Raw genomic sequence first — 21,963 nt, forward strand, 5'->3', positions numbered from 1 at the left:
AACAACGAAATCATATCTTCCAGAAACGTTATAACAATGTTCGCGTTATGGTCAGTAGTCTTCGTGTATGGACCATGACTTTCTTCGTGTGATGTAAAATAGCATACAATATCAAACATCATCATAGTCAAAGAAATTCAGTAAAATTTATCAGTTACATTTCTTTTTTTTTTCTAGGGGCTTTACGTCGCACCGACACAGATAGGTCTTATGGCGACGATGGGATAGGAAAGGCCTAGGAATTGGAAGGAAGCGGCCGTGGCCTTAATTAAGGTACAGCCCCAGCATTTGCCTGGTGTGAAAATGGGAAACCACGGAAAACCATTTTCAGGGCTGCCGATAGTGGGATTCGAACCTACTATCTCCCGGATGCAAGCTCACAGCCGCGCGCCTCTACACGCACGGCCAACTCGCCCGGTAGTTACATTTCTAGAAGTAATACTCTTTAATGTAACTTATACATAGGAGCTTTATCAGTATGTGTAATCGCACTTCGTTGCCTTAATAGAAAAAGATGGTGGTCATTTCATTTGCATCAATGCGATCAGACATGCTTTTGCATACTGTCAGGCATCTTCAAACGCCATACATTACTAAGTTTATTCACCATACGCACTAACGTATACATAGGAACTTATATCTGTCGTCATAGTTCATTGACTCAGCTTGTTTTGATCTTCTCTCTGTGGGTTGATTCCTACTTTAATACTTCTCTCTCTAATATCCGTTGCTGACTTATAAACATAGTGCCATTGTATTTCATTTTTTTTCATTTTCTCGCCTTCGTGTGCTCTTCCATTTTCTCTAACGAAACTCTCATTCATTGAGGGGTCATAAAATCTAATTTTGGTTTACGCTTGTTCTTGATTAATGACGGGGCTATGTTCTACTTGTTAATACCGTTTACAGAAACATCGAGCATTAGTGAATAATCCTCATGAGGCTGTATTGTGGTTCTAATAACGTAGATATTAAACTCCTATTTCATGTAATGTTTTCTTGTATCGTATTCTATGAGTAGATATTAATTTCAGAAACTAAGGGTCGAATTGACAGACATCACTTATACACAAGTTGGACCCTAAATAATAAACTACCACTTATAGTAAGTATTCACTTATATGAATTACATAGACAGTACTTAAAGATCACACGCATTTATCCAATAAATGTATTCACTGGGGATGGAGCAATGTTGTACCCTATATTACGTTTATGCTTCCTGCATAGTTTAGTTCTGACCACTGAATGTTGGAATGATCAATAATTGTGTTTGGTTTATCGAAAGATATCGTAAGCCATTTATTACCATTTTTGGGTTAGAAGATTGTTTATACTTCTTTGGTTATCCGAATGCCTAGAGAAAAGTAATTTAATCTGGTCTATAAAAAAATTGATGTACCTTTTTTGTGGTATGCCATGATTTCAAAAACTTTTGATGCAATCTAACAAACGGTTGGCTCATTAACCTGATAAAAATCAGTAAGTACTAACATAAGAGAGGGTAATACTGTTAGATGTTAAATTTTAAGTTCATTTTTTTTTACCGGGCGAGTTGGCCGTGCGCGTAGAGGCGCGCGGCTGTAAGCTTGCATCCGGGAGATAGTAGGTTCGAATCCCACTATCGGCAGCCCTGAAAATGGTTTTCCGTGGTTTCCAATTTTCACACCAGGCAAATGCTGGGGCTGTACCTTAATTAAGGCCACGGCTGCTTCCTTCCAACTCCTAAGCCTTTCCCATCCCATCGCCGCCATAACACCTATCTGTGTCGGTGCGACGTAAAGCCCCTAGCAAAAAAAACAGTTCATTTTTCAGATGTTAATCTTGTACTTTACTATTATTAGGGCTACGGTCTTAGTAGCTTTTCAACTTGTAACATGTTTCCAATTAATTAAGCCAAATAATAATAATAATAATAATAATAATAATAATAATAATAATAATAATAATAATAATAATAATATTTCCTTTGGGCGAAGAGATTTGGGTATTGAGGACGAAACCATTCAAGATAGAATGAAATTTAGAAGCTTAGTAAACAAACATAAATTTGCAGAGAAACCAACAAGAAAAAATACAGGCTGGACAGAAACACGCAGAAAGGAACACAGTGAAAAAATGAAGAGATATTGGGAAGAAAAGAAGAAGAAACGTTGTGCAAAATAAGTTCAAACGCGCTCCACAGCTGGGCACAACGAATCAAAATAATAATAATAATAATAATAATAATAATAATAATAATAATAATAATAATAATAATAATAATAACAAAGTAATCATACTCACCTAGAATGAATCGCCACCACCTCCACCACCATCACTACAATCACCCTAGGCTTCCTCTAACTTTGATTTCCGAAACCAGTAGTACAATTAAATTCAATTGTGAGTAGCTTTCAATAACATTATTTCCAAATTCCACTCATAAACCAGAATTATATTGGTAAAATCAATAAAATATCCAGAAAGGTCCATGTACTAAGGGCTGCAGAAGCAACTGTGTAGCGTGAAGTCCGGCTTTCTCAGGACCTATAAAAAAAACATGCTGCATGAAGGGATAAAGAAACAACTGAGCAGCATAAGTCCGAATTTCTCAGGACCAAATAAGGCATGCTGCTTCGGGGGCGGCAGAAGCAACAGATAAACGTGAAGTCCGACTTTCTCAGGACCTAATAAAGCATGCTGCATCAAGGGCTAAAGAAACAACTACCGAGCTCGATAGCTACAGTGGCTTAAGTGCGACCATTATTCAATATTCGAGAGATAGTGGGTTCGAACCCCGCTGTCGGCAGATGGTTTTCCGTGGTTTCCCGTGTTCACACCAGCCGAACACTGGGGCTGTACATTAATTAAGGCCACGTCCGCTTCTTTCACATTCCTAGCTCGTTCCTCTCCCATCGTTGCCGTAAGAACTATCTGTGTCGGTGCGACGTAAAGCAACTTGCAAAAGAAAGAAACAACTGTGCACCATAAGTCTGAATTTCTCAGGACCAAATTAGGCATGCTGCATCGAGGGCTGCTGAAGCAAAACAAACGTGAAGTCCGACTTTCTCAGAACCTAATTATGAAGCTGCATCAAGGGCTAAAGAAATAACTGCGCAGTGTAATCGAATTTATCAGGATCAAATAAGACATGCAGAAGCAACAGATGAACGTGAAGTCCGACTTTCTCAGGACTAAATATGGCAGGCTGCACTAAGGACTGCGGAAGCTACTGAGCAGTATCAAGGCGGCCTGAAATCGACCGTATACGACGTTGTCAATCAAGGCGAATATTTAAGTGGTCTGATCTGAATTTCATTGCGATAAAACCTACGAATGTGGATTACAGTCTAAAGTTACAAGTCGTATGCGATCACTGTCAAGCAAAAATAAAAATATTCAAATCAGAATTACCTGGAATGTGTTGCTCAAACGGGAATATAAATTTACCCCCAACCACATGCCCTTTAAATCCACTATCAGAACTAAGCCTTACAAATACGCCAGGAACTAGAACCGAGTCTAAGCACTTCCTGTAAAATAAAACGAAGTACAATTAAGGCTTCCTGATGACAAATTTCGGTACAACAGCAATTGTAAAATAAACGGGTCATTGCAATTTACAAAGTGCAAGGACAAATGCATCACCAATTAGGGTCATTTCCTGTCTTCTCTAACGTGAATTCAAACCGCTTACAAATCTAATTCATCATGATCGAACATCAAAAGTGCTTTAAAATATTCTCGAAAATAGAAAACAGATTGTTGCAGCTCTGTAGCGACTGTTGCAAGAGAGCATACAAACTTGGTGTAAATATGTTTAAGATTGCCTTTAATCGAATTCTGATAGATGAATATAAGGTTGTTCCAGAGTAGAAACTACTAGGCGAACATGAACCACGTTTGTATGCCACGACTAAGAACGAAGTGGCCATTGTCGTAACTGGAGAAGAATTCGAGAGGTGTGCCGTAATCATTCAGAGACTGAGTGAAATTTTAAAACACATTTCAGAAACACATAGGTGTGTACGATGGCCTTAAGTACGCAATACTTTTTGGGAGGGTGAATATGGGAACCACTATAATCTGAAGCGAAGCAGCTAGCAGTGGTAAATTCACGTACAAAATGCTGTCAGCTATGGACTTTTATGGATGCATAATAATTATTAGGCCCGGATCAAAAACCATGTTCTGAGATGCATACAGACAATCCATCGTCGATATTTTGTGCCAATGGAGAGAGTGGAACGTCAGCTCTACATTCCACTATACCAATAAAAACTTCTGTTAGATGATTACATTCATTTACTGAATGTTGTAAGCATTGTTGGCAATGTTGTAGACATTAGGAAAATGGATGTGTTAGCGGCTACATTTGCGGAAAATTCCAAGACATATCCACGAATATGTACAGGACTCCATGACATACTGTATGTTTGGACTTACGGACGTTCTTTGATATTTATTATATTCGCATGTAACACAGCATTGTCTAAAATTAAGCATTTAAGCGTGAGATATCACTGTAACACAGGGAGGGAATAACATATGCTGTAGGTCGGAACAGTGTTTGGCCTAACGCCCAGTAATGAGATGTCTATCTGTATGGGAGAATAGCATTATTATTGGCACCCATAACTTAAAAACCTAAACAATTTAGAGCACACATATACACATGAAATACAACACTTGGTATTGGACCGGATCCTACAACTCCCAAAATAACACTGAAACTACGACTTTGGTCGAAGCCTGTTCAGCACGGATGAGGACATTACCCCACAACGTTGAATTAGCGCACGGCGCTATTATCCAATTAGCGACTGACACAACCACCACAAAAAATAACGTAACACAAAACATAACACCACATAATTATATAGAAAAGAAGTGTACCTGTAAAACAAAACACATACATAGAAATAACACTTGTCTTGATGGAGCGTGCACCAGGCTCCGAGTCCGTAGCACTCCTGTCATTCTGGTGGTAGGCGACATCATCACGTCCAGCCGGACATGGCTGGGTAAACACCAGTATTCCTCTTAGCGGGAGCATCACCCCAGCTGGCTCGATACAACTCTTAATTACGCAATACGTCTGCTTCATTTACTAGTGAAATCCTCTCCTTATGAAAGGGTAATGGGGCTACCTCTCGTCCAACATAGACCTTTTTAACTGCCGGCAGCTGAGATTTCCTTTTCCTTTCGTTCACTCCCCCAATATTCAACTTTGGAAGCTCTTTCAGTTCTATAACTCAAGGCAACTCGGGCCGAGAATACATTTTGGTTTCAAAAGCAGTCATACATTTACGCACAGTAAACACGTTTGTGATCACTCACTCAGACGGTAATATTGCTGCAATATTCATCATCATTTTAAATGAGGCCATCGACTTCCCTCATTCAATTCTCAGCTGAATAGGATTCTATAAATCCAAGTTCGATTCCACAGCAGACCCTCGAACCAATCAGCCGTTGCTTTTCTCAAAGACCTTCTCTACACAACGCTGCTAAAGGTATTCCACTAACAACTGCTTGAGTCGGCTATAATCTCACGCACAACAGAAAAAACTGAGACATGCATATCCTGAAATTTACACGAATGCCTCCTAAACTCAGAGTCCCCAGGTTCAAATCTCAAGGAGGGCGCACTGTCGCCTCACATCAGATGACTCTATATTCACGTGGAATTACTTAAATTTAGACCAAGTGGCGATATATCATGTAAATACAATCTTAAGTAACTATTTCACATCATGGCATTCCAAAAAGAAAAGAAAAGAGTTATACACCAATAAGCATGCACCCCGGTCTCATCCATACCGAACTGTAATATAAAAGGAATCCCATAAACGACGTTCCTGATTTATTACTTACATATTTACAAAAGAAGATGAATGCAAAATGCAACAGTACTCCCCCAAATTATAATAGATCCACTTATTTGCTTCCCATCTCTTGCCTCAATTCATCTTCTCTGGACTGCCTATGTCAATTTAGGTTTCCTTCAAGCCGATGGCAACGACAGAAGAGATTTTGGTTCCATCTGGGCTTTCCTGATTCTCTCGTGATGTCATCTTCTTGAGGTTAGTGATTAGTCGATTTTGTCCTTTGCGGCTGTGTACGTAAAGAGATTAGTAATTCTTCATCGACACTCCCTATGCACTCTCGCTTCGCGGAACGTCGTGATCTGAATCGGGAACCTACTTTATTCCCAATAAAAGAACATTAATTCTTTTCCTGCAGACTGTAACGACTGATACCTCCCGATTTTATTTAAATACTGTACCAGACACAGGAAAATTAGTCCATTTCCGTAACACTTCACGGATTACTGCTATCTTTGCTGACATCTATTCATTTATTTTTTCTACTTTACTCACATCCGCTGACTACTGTTCCTTTGAAAAGTCTAACCTGTCCGCGAGGTCCACGATTATTCGTAACAAACACTGAGGTCCCTTTGTGACATGACTTACTTCTTCCCAATGGACATTCATAAATGTGTAATTTCTTTAATATTTTCATGATTATTACAAGTTATAGGTATTATGCGATGGATAAAGTCGACCATAATTTATTTCTGTTTTTTATTCGCTCCAAATATTCTGATAATGAGAATCGGAGCTTCTCCCGATGAGATTCCAGTACCGCACTCGCTCTTATTTTCTTGGGCTCTGTTGGTAGTTGGGAAGTCCAGGAACAAAATCAACTCTCTCTGTATCTTTCAGTGGCTCACGTTTTCTCTCGCTCTGGTGGCACGCTCTTAACTCTCCTTTATGTGCAAAATTCAGGCCTCGCTTACTCGCGCTTCATTGTTCACGAGCTGGCGTATTCCTTTCGCACATCGTACGCGCTATAAATTATCCTAGAACTCATATATGACACGGTTCATTATATAGTCCATCCGCGAAATGGTAAATGTTACTATCTAAGAATATTTCTTCACACAGGTCCGAGGACAAATTTCCTTCACACATCTAAAAACCACCAACGGAGTGACCAAAATCGTGCTTACTTGAAACTGATCAACACTGGGTCACATCTTTGCCGGAAACATCCCTCAGAAGCCTTTCATTTCAAGTAATGCACTATTTTCTCAATCAAAATAACGAAATTAGCTCCAAAATATCCCCAGATTATTTGGGAAAAATGTAAGGAACATTTATTGAGAATGCACTGAGAGCATAATAAATAAATGAGCCAATATTGGATATAGCGTTTGCTCCCCATCTTTTTAGTGAAGCCCCCATAATGACTGACGATGAAATAAATTCTTTTCCAAACTTGTTTACCGTCCCCTGCACGCTGTATTAGTGACATATATGGCAGGAGACACTGAGAGAAAAAAGCTACAATATTGATCAATATTAGTAAGGTTTGTTGAAACCAATAAGCCTCTCCTACTTGAAAACTTAAGATTGACATATAATGCCCTAACAGCCATGGTCAAAATGAAAATTGTGAGATTGGCTTTCACATTGTATCAGGATAAACATTCCTAATTAATTTGTTACTTGCAGATATTCGGGCAAAAATTGAAATCGCAGATGCAATTGCATCGTTAGAAATTGTGGTCGAATAGTGCATTCAGCTCTAAATGTAGCTAATTCTGAAATTCCTGTTCGCAACACTACTAAGGCCTCGGGTAAAGGTAACGTATTACGAACATGCTGAATTACCTTTGGAACGAACGCATTACGTCACAATAAGAGAGATCTTGAAGCGTTTTATCGTACAATCATTCTCGGTTTGACATATTGACTTTGTTAAAAATGAACATAAACTTCCTTAAATGTACACGGTGGTCAGAATTTTCTTATAATTTTACATTTTTTCCAGAAATCTCATCATTTATAACATGAATTATGCATTGCATCCTCAGCATCCGTCGGTAGAGCCACTTCTCACATCGTCTACACAATACGGTAGAGAACACAAAACAGCGCAGAAATGTCATCTTTAAATTCATTTTTAACCCATATCTTCTGAAGATGCTATTCATTTTGTAAAAGATAGTCCTGGCTTTTCCAATGCGAGACACAACTTTCAGTAAGATCAAATTGGTCATTTATTATTATACGAAGGTATATGCACTTGCGTACATATTCAACGGGCTTCTCTTTGATGAAATATATCACTACGACTACCTTGTAACTCAAGGGAAAATTCTATAAGGATGGTGGTAAAGTAACCAAAATCGAATCAGTGTTTTAGGCCCACAAGGTTATTTTAGTGAGCTCGCAATAAATTATATTTATTCACTTAAGATATAGTATTTCAACGATTGTTGAGAATGTGATGAATGTGACTTGTTTGAAAAACTTTCCTTTCTCATTCTTTCCATCCAATCTGAATAGAGTAATTATTTTAACTGAGTTATCTATATCGCAAAGTGGTATTACGGAAAAATAAAAGTTATTTAAACATATTCCAATGTACTAGATCCAAACGTATTACTTTTGTCATATGATGACATAATTTTGCACGATACTTACACTTATACTGATGGAAACTTTTCGTCATTTAATTATGAAAGGACTTCATCACGAATTGATTTATTTTTTCATAATAAACACACATTCTTTCTACCTGGTAATGAAAGTATAAAATACCGAAAAGACCATACGTCTTTGTAATTACAAGGTCACTTCACCAGAGAATATGATTGTATTATCGTTGACGTTCATGTCAACGATTATATTTATATTTTCTTGAAGGGACCGAGTGAGTTGTCCGTGTAGTTATGATTGCATTGCTTCGAGTTTGCATACGGGAGATGGTGGGTTATATTTCCACCGTCGACAGCCTGAATATGGTCTTCCACCGTTTCCCATTTTCACAACAGGCAAATGTTTTAGCTGTACCTTAGTAAAGGCCACAGCTGATACTTTCCCATTCCTCGTTTATTTTCCGTTGGGGCCGATGACCTCGATGTTAGGCCCCTTTAAACAACAAGCATCATCATCATCATCATTTTCCATTCTTGCGTCGCTGAAGACCTTCAATTTGTTAGTGCGACTTTAAACCACAAGCAGAAATAAAAATATAAAGAAACTGACGGGTAGCGATAGTCTGAGTTGTTTTGTATTTAATGGTTATGTTTAATTTGAAATGATGTTCAACTCTCCGTTAGAAATGAGTTTACCGGGCGAGTTGGCCGTTCGATTAAAGGCTGTGAGCTTGCATCCGGGAGATAGTGGGTTCGAATCCCACTCTCGGCAGCCCTGAAGATGGTGTTTCGTGGTTTCCCATTTCCACACCAGGCAAATGCTGGGGCTGTAGGGCCTACCTTAATTAAGGCCACGGCCGCGTCCTCCCAACTCCTAGATCATTCCTATCCCGTCGTCGCCATACCACCTATCTGTGTAGGTGCGAGGTAAAGCCACTGTCAGAAAAAGAAATGAGGTATTATTCTGTTTACAGTCATAGTTCCTAGGAGGTCTCAATGTATTTCACCTCACCGGTCAAGCACCTTCTCCTCAAACCTAAAACCTGGAAAACTCTCTAAAGTTCCCGAAAATTTTTCATTTCGCGACATCCCCTTTTCAAAATAATCGATTTAATTAGGATTTCTAGACTTAAGAAAGTCACTATACACACACACATATATATATATATATATATATATATATATATAACTTTTTTGCCCTATAGCGCTATACTTAGAGGGATTGTCACTGAACTGGTTTGAGCATCTGGTCTAATGACTTCAAATTAACCCTGTTAACTTGATTCATCGAACTAGACAGGCTGAACAAAGTGTACAAAGTGGTCTCCTCTGGTTCTGTGGAAAATTAATGAATGCATTCTGTGGTGTGGGATGATAACATATAAATCTAGGCCACTTCACTATTGAAGGCAATCTTTCGAAGTAAGACGCAGCTAGCAACGTGAATTAATGATTCCAGGTTTTTATTAATGAATGTTGGTAGCAAAGTAAGAGTGTTTGCAGAGTAATCCCCGCTGCTGAGCTCACCATCCCGCATTTAATAAATCAGTGCAGCTCACTCTGTCTACAGCACATCTCCTCTTCATGACTGCCGGTACCTAGAAATATGCAAGAAAGAAAATTTCTTTACTCCAGTATCCATTTCAATCGAAGGGGAAAACTTCATGAAGTATACCGCACGTTTTCTTAGAAACAACGTAGAGTCATACTATATGCCTTCTACTTTATTTGAGCTGTTTGCTATAACACTTAAATTGCTTAAAAAAGGATAATAAATTACGTCTATTATGTGTCCCAAACGAGCCGGACTGGGTGGCTCAGATGGTTAAGGCACTGGCCCCCTTAACCCAACTTGGCAGGTTCGATCGTAGCTCAGTCCGGTGGTATTTGAAAATGCTTCAAATGCGTCAGCCTCGTATTGGTAGATTTACCGGCGCGCAAAATGAACTCACAAGGGACTAAATTCCGGCCCCTCAGCATATATCCTAAAACCGTAAAAGTAGTTAAAGCGACGTAAAGCAATAACATTGATTATAGTCTCAAACATGATCAATCTCGAAGTAATCCCTACAGCAACAGGAAAATAATAGTGGAAAGGAATTTCTAATCGATATGATGTACGGGCCATAAGAAACAACATGAAGATGATAGCATGAAGCTAATAATAATAATTGTAACGGAAAAGGGCAATAGAGAGGAAGATATGGTATTTCCAAAGATGTTAGCAAAATGACCGCACAAATATCTTTACATTTTGAAAGCATTTCCTAAATAATGATTTGTTCGCCCTTTTCTCTTGCAATCTCAACAAGAACAACAACGACAACAACAACAACAACAACAAAACAACAATAACAAGAACAATTGACAACGGATAAATATTTAGAAAAGGGCCTTAACAATGATAAATAATATCCTTTTAAAAACTAGTTTTAGAGTTTCATTAATTACCGCGATGAAAGTCTTCCAATTGTCCAGACTTTATATCCCTTACCGTAGTAAGACAATTCTTATAGCACCATGAAGAAGCGTGAGCTACCAATGATTAACTGTATGCTTCGAAGGGACAACAAACACCCAACTTCAACCTTCTAGGACCCTACGGGCCTACTACCCTTATCAAGTTACCTAGGTACATTTCCAGAGAGAAACGAAGGAACTTACAAGCTTACAACCTTTTCCACTTCCGGTACTGGCTGCCCTTATTTCTTGAGGAAGCAACAACATGACATTTGGATCAGAAGGATACAGAACGAACATGAGCAGAAGTTCATACTACACGACAAAAATTCATTTAAATTGAATGTTAAATAGCAAAGTTCGAAAACAAATAGAATGCGATGCTGAGTCTACTCAAACACATCATATGAGTACAATAAAACATAATTGGTCGGGAAGTCCGGTGACACAAAGGATAAGCCGTAATACATTGTAACTAGGACAGGAAAGTTAATAAGCGAAAAGCAAGAAGGAAAACATTAAATTTTGGAAAAATTAAGTTACAATAACGCAAGAATGAACAAGGGTAAAGAGAGTTCACACTGTTGCTTCGTTATGACATTGCACATGCTCGGGTGATTACTCTCGCAGGCAGACAATCTAGAAACCTATATTTCACACACCTAAGTTAAATAAAGTAAACCCCAAATAAATAAATAAATAAATAAATAAATAAATAAATAAATAAATAAATAAATAAATAAATAAATAAAACAAGGTAACCGCGTCTCATCCGTCGCTGTTATACGCTGGGGCGTAAAGCTGGTGTCTTCCCGTCGCCACACGCAAGTATGTTCATATGTTAGGCAAAGTGTTTTTAGCCGTCTGCCTTATATATTACTCCATCTCACCTATAGTCTTCTGCCCTGAGAACCTTAACTGTCGATTTACTGATCAAGAAAGGTACATAAGGTACAAGAGCGCTCTTGTTGATAAGGGCAAGTTGGCGACAATTGGTTGACTTAAATTTGAATCCGAGTTGCGGCAACTTTGAAATACAAGAGACGAGCTATCGAGTACCATACCCTAACAGTTACAATACTCTACTAAAGAGAGTTAATTCGTAGTCCCTAGGAGGCACTCCAAACCAAAGTAGTGACATCTGTTAACAAACTTGGAAATCATGTGGTTTTCTAAAATTCCATGAGACTTCACCACACTCACAGGCATGCAAGATTTTTCCTACCACCAAGGTGTGGCCTGGCCGTTGTCATAATAATAATAATAATAATAATAATACTACTAATAATAATAATAATAATAATAATAATAATAATAATAATAATAATAATAATGTTAGTTTCAAGTCCACCTAAACATTTAATTGATTTAATGAGGCACTATGGTGTAATTTTGATTTTCTAAGTTCTGGAAAATCCATACCAACATAGAGGACCTTCAAATACCACCGGACAGAGACACGTTCAAACCTGTCATATTGAACTAAAGGACCAGTGCTCTGTCATCCGAGAAACTCATCCCGTCATCCTGGAATTGTAAATTGTCTATGTAATATCAGGAATCAGAGCTTTTCTAGGAAGAAAATTAATTGTAAAGGCACCACTCGGCCTGGTACCAGTGCTTCAATTACCGACAATAAATTGTCAGTGGCTCTCCATTCAAGCAACGTATTGGTATTAAAACAACTTAAAGCTGTGTGATATATTCTACACCATTATTTTTTGTATAATGTGCTAAGTCAATACTTACCTTTCTGATCCGAAATTATGTAATAGCATAACTGTGCATATGATGTTGTGTAAGCTGTCTAATAACGAATTCGGTACACGAACTCTCCGAATCATACCGCAATGAGACACAGACTCATACCTCTGTGTAATTGGTCTGTATTCCAGTCAGGTCTCAGTATCAATCTCGGATCAAAATGTGTTGAGTGTTTTCAAATATGACTCACTACAAAGCTGTAGATGATACGCCATTCGATTCGCAGCACTAGAGGTGAATATTCGGGTGAAGCCGCACTTTGTCATCTCCACTTCTTTGACAATTTTGAGGCAGTGTTCAATTTGAAATTTTACTGTTGACCTTTGTGCTCCTGTGTTACAGTACCTACATTACAACATACTCGATACATGATAATCTGAGTTTTGTACGTCCCACCAATTATCAGTTGTCAGCTTATGCGAGTCATAAAGGTTAAAGTGTAATTAAATGTGATAAGACAATGTTTTTAAAACGTTAGACGAATTATGCGGGAAAATGTTGATCCTTACCTCTCTCAATTTAACATAAAATGCTGAGCTTCTGATTTACATTGAGATCAAAACATGACACAGTGTGGGCTGCATTATATGTACGTGGATGCTGTGATTATACTACAGTGACTAAAATTCCTGAGAATAACATTAATTAACAAGTCACCGATAATAGTTGATACCGGGTTGAAAATCTTCTACTACTTCGGTGGTGTGTGTATCGCATACTACCTTCCTTTGAAACACACCAGCCTCTGTCAGGATCGAACAAAAGTTTTCAAAATTATTAGTTGCACACCATATTCTTCATATTGAACAAAAGCTTATACCATTATGATGGTAATAATGAGTTTTAATTTGTCCATTCTTCGGACTGAAGGCTAAATACGTTCGAGATATATATTGTGTTGGTTCCTTATTTGATTTAATCAGCATTAAAATAGGATGATGATGGTGATGAAAACCCTATCTCTGCTATTCAGCAAAAGCTAGGCATGTTCCTATAACAATATGATTGTAATATTCTTTTTAGTATATCCATTCTTTGGAACGTAGGCTAATTACGCACGAAATGTGTATTGTGCTGGTTCCCTATTAGATTTCATGAGTCTTAAATGGGATGATGTTGTTAGTGAGAATGTTTCGAGGTCATCGGTACTAAATACATCATCATCATCATCATCATCTGTTTACCCTCCAGGTTCGGTTTTTCCCTCGGACTCAGCGAGGGATCCCACCTCTACCGCCTCAAGGGCAGTGTCCGGGAGCTTCAGACTCTTGGTCGGGGGGATACAACTGGGGAGTATGACCAGAACCTCGCCCAGGCGGCCTCACCTGCTATGCTGAACAGGGGCCTTGTGGAGGGATGGGAAGAGTGGAAGGGATAGGCAAGGAAGAGGGAAGGAAGCGGCCGTGGCCTTAAGTTAGGTACCATCCCGGCATTCGCCTGGAGGAGAAGTGGGAAACCACGGAAAACCACTTCCAGGATGGCTGAGGTGGGAATCGAACCCACCTCTACTCAGTTGACCTCCCGAGGCTGAGTGGACCCCGTTCCAGCCCTCGTACCACTTTTCAAATTTCGTGGCAGAGCCGGGAATCGAACCCGGACCTCCGGGGGTGGCAGCTAATCACGCTAACCACTACACCACAGAGGCGGACACTAAATACATTTGTAATATATATATATATAAAATTATGATGTAAAGATTCCATAATCTGCGCGAAATCTGGGTCATTACGCACGAGTAAGATTAGCATCGAAATATATTTTCGCCATGGTTTGATGAACTTAGATACTGTTAATACGTAGACTTCCACGACCACTAAATGGCATTATGATAATAATTTGGGGATATTAGGTCGTGTAATATTAAATACCAGCTGACGCGTTTCGCTCCTGCGACCAGAATCGTCTTCAGAGCAACAACAAAGCAAAATGGTAACTTTCACTCCATAGTAACCAGACTCAAGATAGAGAGGCACTGTTAGAAATATAGTTCATTCCAGGGCCTCCAGAGTCACAGAGAAAGATGCTGACGAGTTAACTATGGAGAGTAGCCATGATCTATTCAGTATATAGCCGTCACATTTGTTGAAATAACTGGGGTGTTTAGCAATTTCAACAAAGGTGATGGCTTTTTCAAAATATCAAACAATTCACAAACTCGGAAACGGGGTATTCGGGCCAGGAATAAATAATCCATATTTGTGTTCTTCTACACACTTCTGTTATTATTATTATTATTATTATTATTATTATTATTATTATTATTATTATTATTATTAATATGAAATGAAATGGCGTATGGCTTTTAGTGCCGGGGGTGTCCGTAATTATTTTGTGCAACAGTCGCTTTAGCAGTTGCATTTCGTCGCTGCGGGGACAATGCCTCCTATGTGAAATATTTTAGCGTAGAAATTTGGCCGTAAGGTTCTGTCATCTGAGGTGCGATATTGTATTAATGTTGTCAAGGCATTCTCGCCCTTCATAATGTATGTGCTGCGGATCAGTATATCGCCAAAAATGTTAGCACATTGTAGGTTTTGCCCCGGCAACGACGATTTCTTAGAATGATGCAAATGTGACGGTATACTTCTTAAACTTGTGTGTTGTTACTCGATATCTTGAAGGTATTTACGTGAAGACGAACTCCTATCAGAGGTCCAGAAACTTCTTGAAGATTCTCATGGGGCAGATAATTAGTCCTGTGCATGGTTCTTTAAGAAAATGGTGTGTGGAAAATGCATGAAAGCGGAACGACACATTTATTAAGACGCGTAAAATAATCAACAAAACATCTGTATCTTACATTATTATTTTGTTACTTACGCATAATTATTATTTTCAGCTCCATGGCTGAGTGACGGCGTCGAAATTCACGGGTTCACTTCACGGGTGGGTCGGAGATTTTAACCACATATAGTTGATTCATCTGACTCGAGGGCTAGGGGTGTGTTTCTCAACACACTCCTCTTCGTATACGCACAGCACATCACTCTGCCAGCCACCACAGAATCAAGCGATAGCGAATGCGACCACTCACAAAAGGCTGTTGTCAGGAATGTCAACCAGCCCTTGAACAAGGCCATGACCACGTGTCTGGGGCAGTTCGCACGCATCGCTCCAAGAGGGTGTGGAAATAGTGGAGGAGGAAGTAGAAGAGGATTTGTTCATATAATTATACGAAATATTATTTTAATATGGCTATTTTCTTTATTCTAATCTTAATAATGTTCTTCTTTTATTGCATTAATTCTCTGTAATTTATGTTAATCCCAGCAATTGCGTTACTTATATGTTGACTGTCTAGCTTTAATGGAAAGAACAACACAACACAACATTTTATATTAATTTGCTAAATATCGTAATAAAACTGACCGCTTTGGCCTTTAAGGTAAATCAGAACTTCGGGTATCCGAGTGATAAACGTTTCGTATGTGAAAGTATATAATTATATGAGAGTGTGTTCAATTAGCCTACTTAGTCGAATACTTCGTTTCTCCTGGACGCATGTCATATTATTTTACTTTTAATATGTCGGTGCATTCACTGAAAAATAATAGGAATGAGCCCATGATATTGTATATTCCTCTCTTACAATATCTTACCAGATTTAGCTTTACTTGTAATAATATAATTCAACTCCCATTTCGATACTAACCTTGTTGATACCCATAATAAATTTTATGTCTAAAGGTTCAATTGTTTCTGGCAAATGTGTGTCTTCGGGGAACTTATCGAATACCATGGGATCATTCTTTTCTGAGAGACGTTCATCTAGTAACTGCATTCTTCATGTGCACTTCTTTTTGTAAATTTTGAACTAATAAGTGTTTAGAATCCGTTCGCGTTGATTTCTAATACATAATGTATTATTTTAACTTAGTATTTCAGTAACTCAAACCTGCTACGCCCAATAGTAATTATACAAAAATGAAAAAATTGATAATATATAAAAGGTGTGAAGTGCTAAAGATTCGTACGGGTTTACTAGTCTCATTGTAAAGCATTTTAATTGATTATTCAAACAATACCTTTGAAATCAAAAGTAAGTTTGTTTGTTTCTTTGTTTGTTTCGATTGTTGGTTGTTTTATGTTATAGAAATCTAAACGCCTCGAGCGATCAGCATAAAACTTTACACCAAGGCACGAGGTTCTCGGATGGGTCGTAGGGGAATTTATATTCTGAAACTCTAATCTGAACCCCTGCAATCAATCAATCAATCAATCAATCAATCAATCAATCAATCAATCAATCAATCAATCAATCAATCAATCAATCAATCAATCAATCAATCAATCAATCAATCAATCAATCAATCAATGATCTGTAATTTGGACTGCTGTCCTGGTATCAGATTCTCTATCAGTTGTTTACCTACAATCAACCGTGAAATTTATCGAACAATTCCCTTGATAATTCATTACAATCTCTTACTCCACCTGCAAATGAATATCTGCCCCTATTTGCCCTCTTAGATCGAAATTTATCTTCATATTACGATCTTTCCTTCCTTTAAAACTTCCACTCAAGCTTATTCTCTTGCTAATGTCATTCTATGCCATCTCTCCAAAGGCAGCTCGAAACATACCGTTTAGTCGAGCAGTTCGTCTACTGCCTCCCAAGTCTTCCCAGTCCAAAATTCGCAGTGTTTTCATAAGGATACCCTTTTGTCGGAAAACGTCAGTATCAAAACATGCTGCTTTCCTTTGGATCTTTTCGAATTATCGTATAAGTAACTCTGGTGTGGGTATTATGCATTGAAACCATACTCTAATTCGGGTCTAACTTGTGCCTTACACTCGCTCTCCTTTACATCCTTACTACAGCCCCTCAGTGCCATCATAACCATGTGAAGAAATCTGTAACCGTTCTATAGAGTTTCGTTAATGTGCTCTCTACTGAAGATCATTCCTTATATTATCACCTAAGTATATACAGTGACTACCCATGCGGTACTATCATCCTATCAATTCAGCATTTAAAACTGTGGGTATTGTTTCTCTTGTTGAAAATTAATATGTGACTTCTAATCCCATTTACAATGATACCATTGTCTGCCGTCCATCTTGCAATATGGTCATAGTCTTTTTGTAGTCGCTTACCTGTGACTAATGTATACGTTGTAACACCATCCGCAAATAGCCTTCTCTGTGATTCCATTTCTTCACTCATATCATTGATAATATGCAGTGTGATGCAGCAGCCCCTTCCAATATCGTTTGCAGCAGCCCAACTAACGTGCGCATGGTTGTAGGGGTGCTATTCCTCTGCAGGCGCACTGTATGGCACTAACGTTCAGAGAACTCATTTCGCACACGATTCTGAACACTAGCGGAATGTTATATCATCCGTTCGCAAAGCATTTCACCTTGAAATCATGTGGCAACATCCTTTTACCATGTAAGTAAATGTGTCGTGCTTTGTGACCGGGTGTAACGAAGAGGGGAATCAATGCATAAAACTAGGTAACTGTGCAGTAAATAATGTCCTAAACACCGAAGAGGATGGCGAATATACTCTTCTCTCGTCGTACCACTAGCGTGTTTCTGGCGGTGGAGCGTAGCGGATGTTGTTAGGCGTTCGGCTAGCAATTGACGGAATGTTCCAACCGCGATTCGAATCCTGCATCGTTCGAATATTTTTGCATCGGTATGATGTTTGAATAAGTAAACACAGGCCCACGTTTGCCGCATTAAAACAGAAGAATGACGCTGTAATTTATCTTTTGCCCTGCGCATACTCCGCTGGTTAGGGCCTGAATGCACTGTAGTCTCTGCTGTCAGTCGGCATGTTTTCCACTTGGGAATACGTTGACATCCTCCTCATTTATGGGGAAGCAAGTCAAAAAGCGTGCCAGGAACGATATCCCGACAGGCGACACCCGGCTGCTACGACATTCCGCCGTGTTGGAAGACGCCTAAATACAACAGGCGTGAATTCCAAACAGCCACCAGCGCGCGATAGGCCGGTTACATCGCGTGAAATAAAAGAGGCCGTTTCGGAGGCAGCTAGTAATAATCCACACATCAGTATATGGGCGATTGCACGACAGGTGAAGACCAGCCAGCCGTCCGTCCGACGAATACTGCATGAACATAAATTTCACCCATACCATCTTGAGCTACACTAAGAGCTCCACGGGCGTGATTTAGAAGCTCGAATTGAGTTCTGTCAGTGGCTATTAGGCAAGCTGGACAATGTTGCAGCATTCGTATCGCATATCTTGTTCTCGGACGAATAGCGCTTCCACAATAATGGGAACGACAATCGTCATAACAAGCACTATTGGAATCCGGACAATCCTCACTGGGTGCGACACGCGGCCCATCCATACGAATGGGAGTTAATTTTTGGTGTGGAATCTCGGGAGATCGCCTGATTGGACCTTAGTTTTTTGAAGGCTATTGGAAGGGCCCACGTCACCTGCACTTTCTGCGTCAGGAACTCCCACTGCTGCTGGTTGATGTGTCATTGAACAACCATTTGACGATGTTGTTGCAAAAGGATGGAGCACCACCACAATCGACCTTGCCCGTTTGTAACCATCTGAACAAGGAACTGACATGGAAATGGACAGGACGAGGAAGCCCAGTTCCTTGGCCTACCAGATCACGGAATTTAACGCCGTTAGACTTATTCTTGTGGGGACATTTGAAGAACATCTTTTACACTCAAGCGCCGTTAAACCGCGACCAGCTCCGGCAACTCTTCACGGACGGCTGCCGAGCATTTATACCTGGAATGCTTCAGCGGGCAAGACGATACTTTTCACCGGGATCGAATGTGCATAAAACAATGCTGCAATGTGACGTGCTACGATAAAACATTGCCAGGGCAGTTGTGTTCCTATTATTTCCGGTCTGTGTATGTCCAGCCTGCTAATTAATCAGCCCTTCTTAGGGTGGCCACAAACACATTCATTCACACCCAATTTGAATGAAAAGGGGTATTAATCTTACATTGCGTGCGATACGTATTAAGCAAATATTTCAAATTTCGTAATCTTCGCCCCGGACTCGAACTTCACATCTGACATACACCGCAGGGCAGATGTCTTCAGAACGGAATGAATATTGTGGGTTGTAGAAATCTATACTAGCAGGGGCAGCTGAATCACGCTCTATGTAAGGAAACTGTCCACCTCTGTGGTGTAGTGGTTACTGTGATTAGCTGCCACCCCCGGAGGCCCGGGTTAGATTCCCGCCTCTGCCACGAAATGTCAAACGTACGAGGGCTGGAAAGGGGTCCACTGAGCCTCGGGAGCTCAACTGAGTAGAAGTTGGTTCCATTCCCACCTCAGCCATCCTGGAAGTGGTTTTCCGTGGTTTCCCACTTCTCCTCCAGGCAAATGCCGGTATGGTACCTAAGTTAAGGCCACGGCCAATTCCTGGTGTATCGCTTCCAATATTCCCATTCCGCCACAAGGCCCCCGTTCAGCATAGCACGTGAGGTCACCTGGGCGAAGTACTGGTCCTCCTCCCCGACCCCGAAGTCTCACCCTCCATAACACTGCCCTTGAGGCGGTAGAAGTGGGATCCCTCACTGAGTCCGAGGGAAAAACCAACCCTGGTGCTAAACAGATTATGAAAGGAAGATTGAAGAACGCTCGGCTGGTTCAGGAACGCACATACACATTTTTCCAGAAGTTACATTATGCATACCGTCACTTTCCTCACTGAATCAGAAAATGCAATTACACATTTGACGTTCATGTGCGCTGATTGTACATACATCAGTCGACTCTACAAACCATGCTTCCACTCCATTGACAGACTGCATATGGAATGAAGATACGAGCAGCTCTCATTCCTCAGTCACTTTGATACCGGAGGGACCAAGATGTACACTGGGACAGTTGGATGAAAATTACAAGTTTTCTGTACCCCAAACCGAAAAATATAATGCACTGGAAACAATATATACCACCGGAGTTGGATAAGAAAATCCAGCCCTTAATATTATCATGGATAAGTGCTCCGTTCGAGTATGAATATGATCAAATGAATAGTTAAGTGCCAGTTTGAAACACCTTAACCCAAATCACAACCAAAAGTCACCCAAAATTGAAAGTTATAACATTTAGAAGCTTCTAAAATGGGAGATTCTGCGGATTTTTTAGCGCTTTGTAAAGTTAAACCTATCAGAGCACTATATTGTATTCGTTTGCTGAAGAGTTTAAGGATAATAACAAGGTGAAAATCATCTCACTGACTGAAACATTATCGCAATATAATGACTAATCGAAGTCCCTTCCCTTCAATCCCATTAATTCTAATTCCCCCCCTTTCACTACACACTCAGTGTCAGTGAATAATGAATAAAGCCACTGGCGCAGTCTAACAGGCTTCTTCACTCGAGCATCTCATGTATCCTCCTGAATGTGAAAACAGATTGCGGTTGCGTAACCATGTCTACTGACCTTTACGTATGACAGTACAGACACGCATACCAGTCCTCTGAAAATGGACTCTAAAATGTGAAAGGGCGAAGCTCTGAGAATATTCGTTATCAAGGCAATAATAAAGATAGGACCGAGCTCGATAGCTGCAGTCTCTTAAGTGCGGCCAGTATCCAGTATTCGAGAGATAGTGGGTTCGAACCCTACTGTCGGCAGTCCTGAGGATTTTTTCCGTGGTTTCCCATTTTCAAACCAGGGAAATGCTGGAACTGTACCTTAATTAATGGCTATGGCCACTTCCTTCCCAATCCAATCCCACTAACTCTAATTACCCCATTCACTACACGCTCAGTGTAGATTGTGCTCTGATGTGTCTGATATGCCATAAGACATATCGGTGTCGGTGCGACCTTAATCCAATTGTAAAAATAAAGATAGGAAAAAAAAAGAAATATAGATGAAAGAACAATTTATTTTGTAGGAGAATTTTCAGAATACCATAATGAGGCTGGTTGTTCAGTCATAGTTCTTCTTAATACTCGTACAATAATCACTACCATCACACTTTTAGTATGTTGATATTTAAGGACTAAAAATTACCTAATAGGAAAAATCTTCAAATGACAGTTTTAACGGAAGTGGTAAAGAGATTAGAGCTCCAAAAGTCCAAAAGGAGATCATACTATATCGCAAAGTGTGATAGGGATATAGAGAAAAATCCGTATTGCTGGGATCAACAGAAAGACATAAAAAAGACATGTCTAGCTATGATAGGAATCATCCAGTCTCTGGAACAAAACGAGAAGAAGAGGAAAAGAATAAATTGCCCCTCGGAAACTATCAGTCTCGAGGCGTGAAGGATAAGATTGACTATAATGATGACTAATATTCTGAAAATAGTCTTGAAGTGAC

This window comes from Anabrus simplex, chromosome 1 (assembly GCF_040414725.1).
Source record: "Anabrus simplex isolate iqAnaSimp1 chromosome 1, ASM4041472v1, whole genome shotgun sequence".
NCBI lineage: Eukaryota > Metazoa > Arthropoda > Insecta > Orthoptera > Tettigoniidae > Anabrus > Anabrus simplex.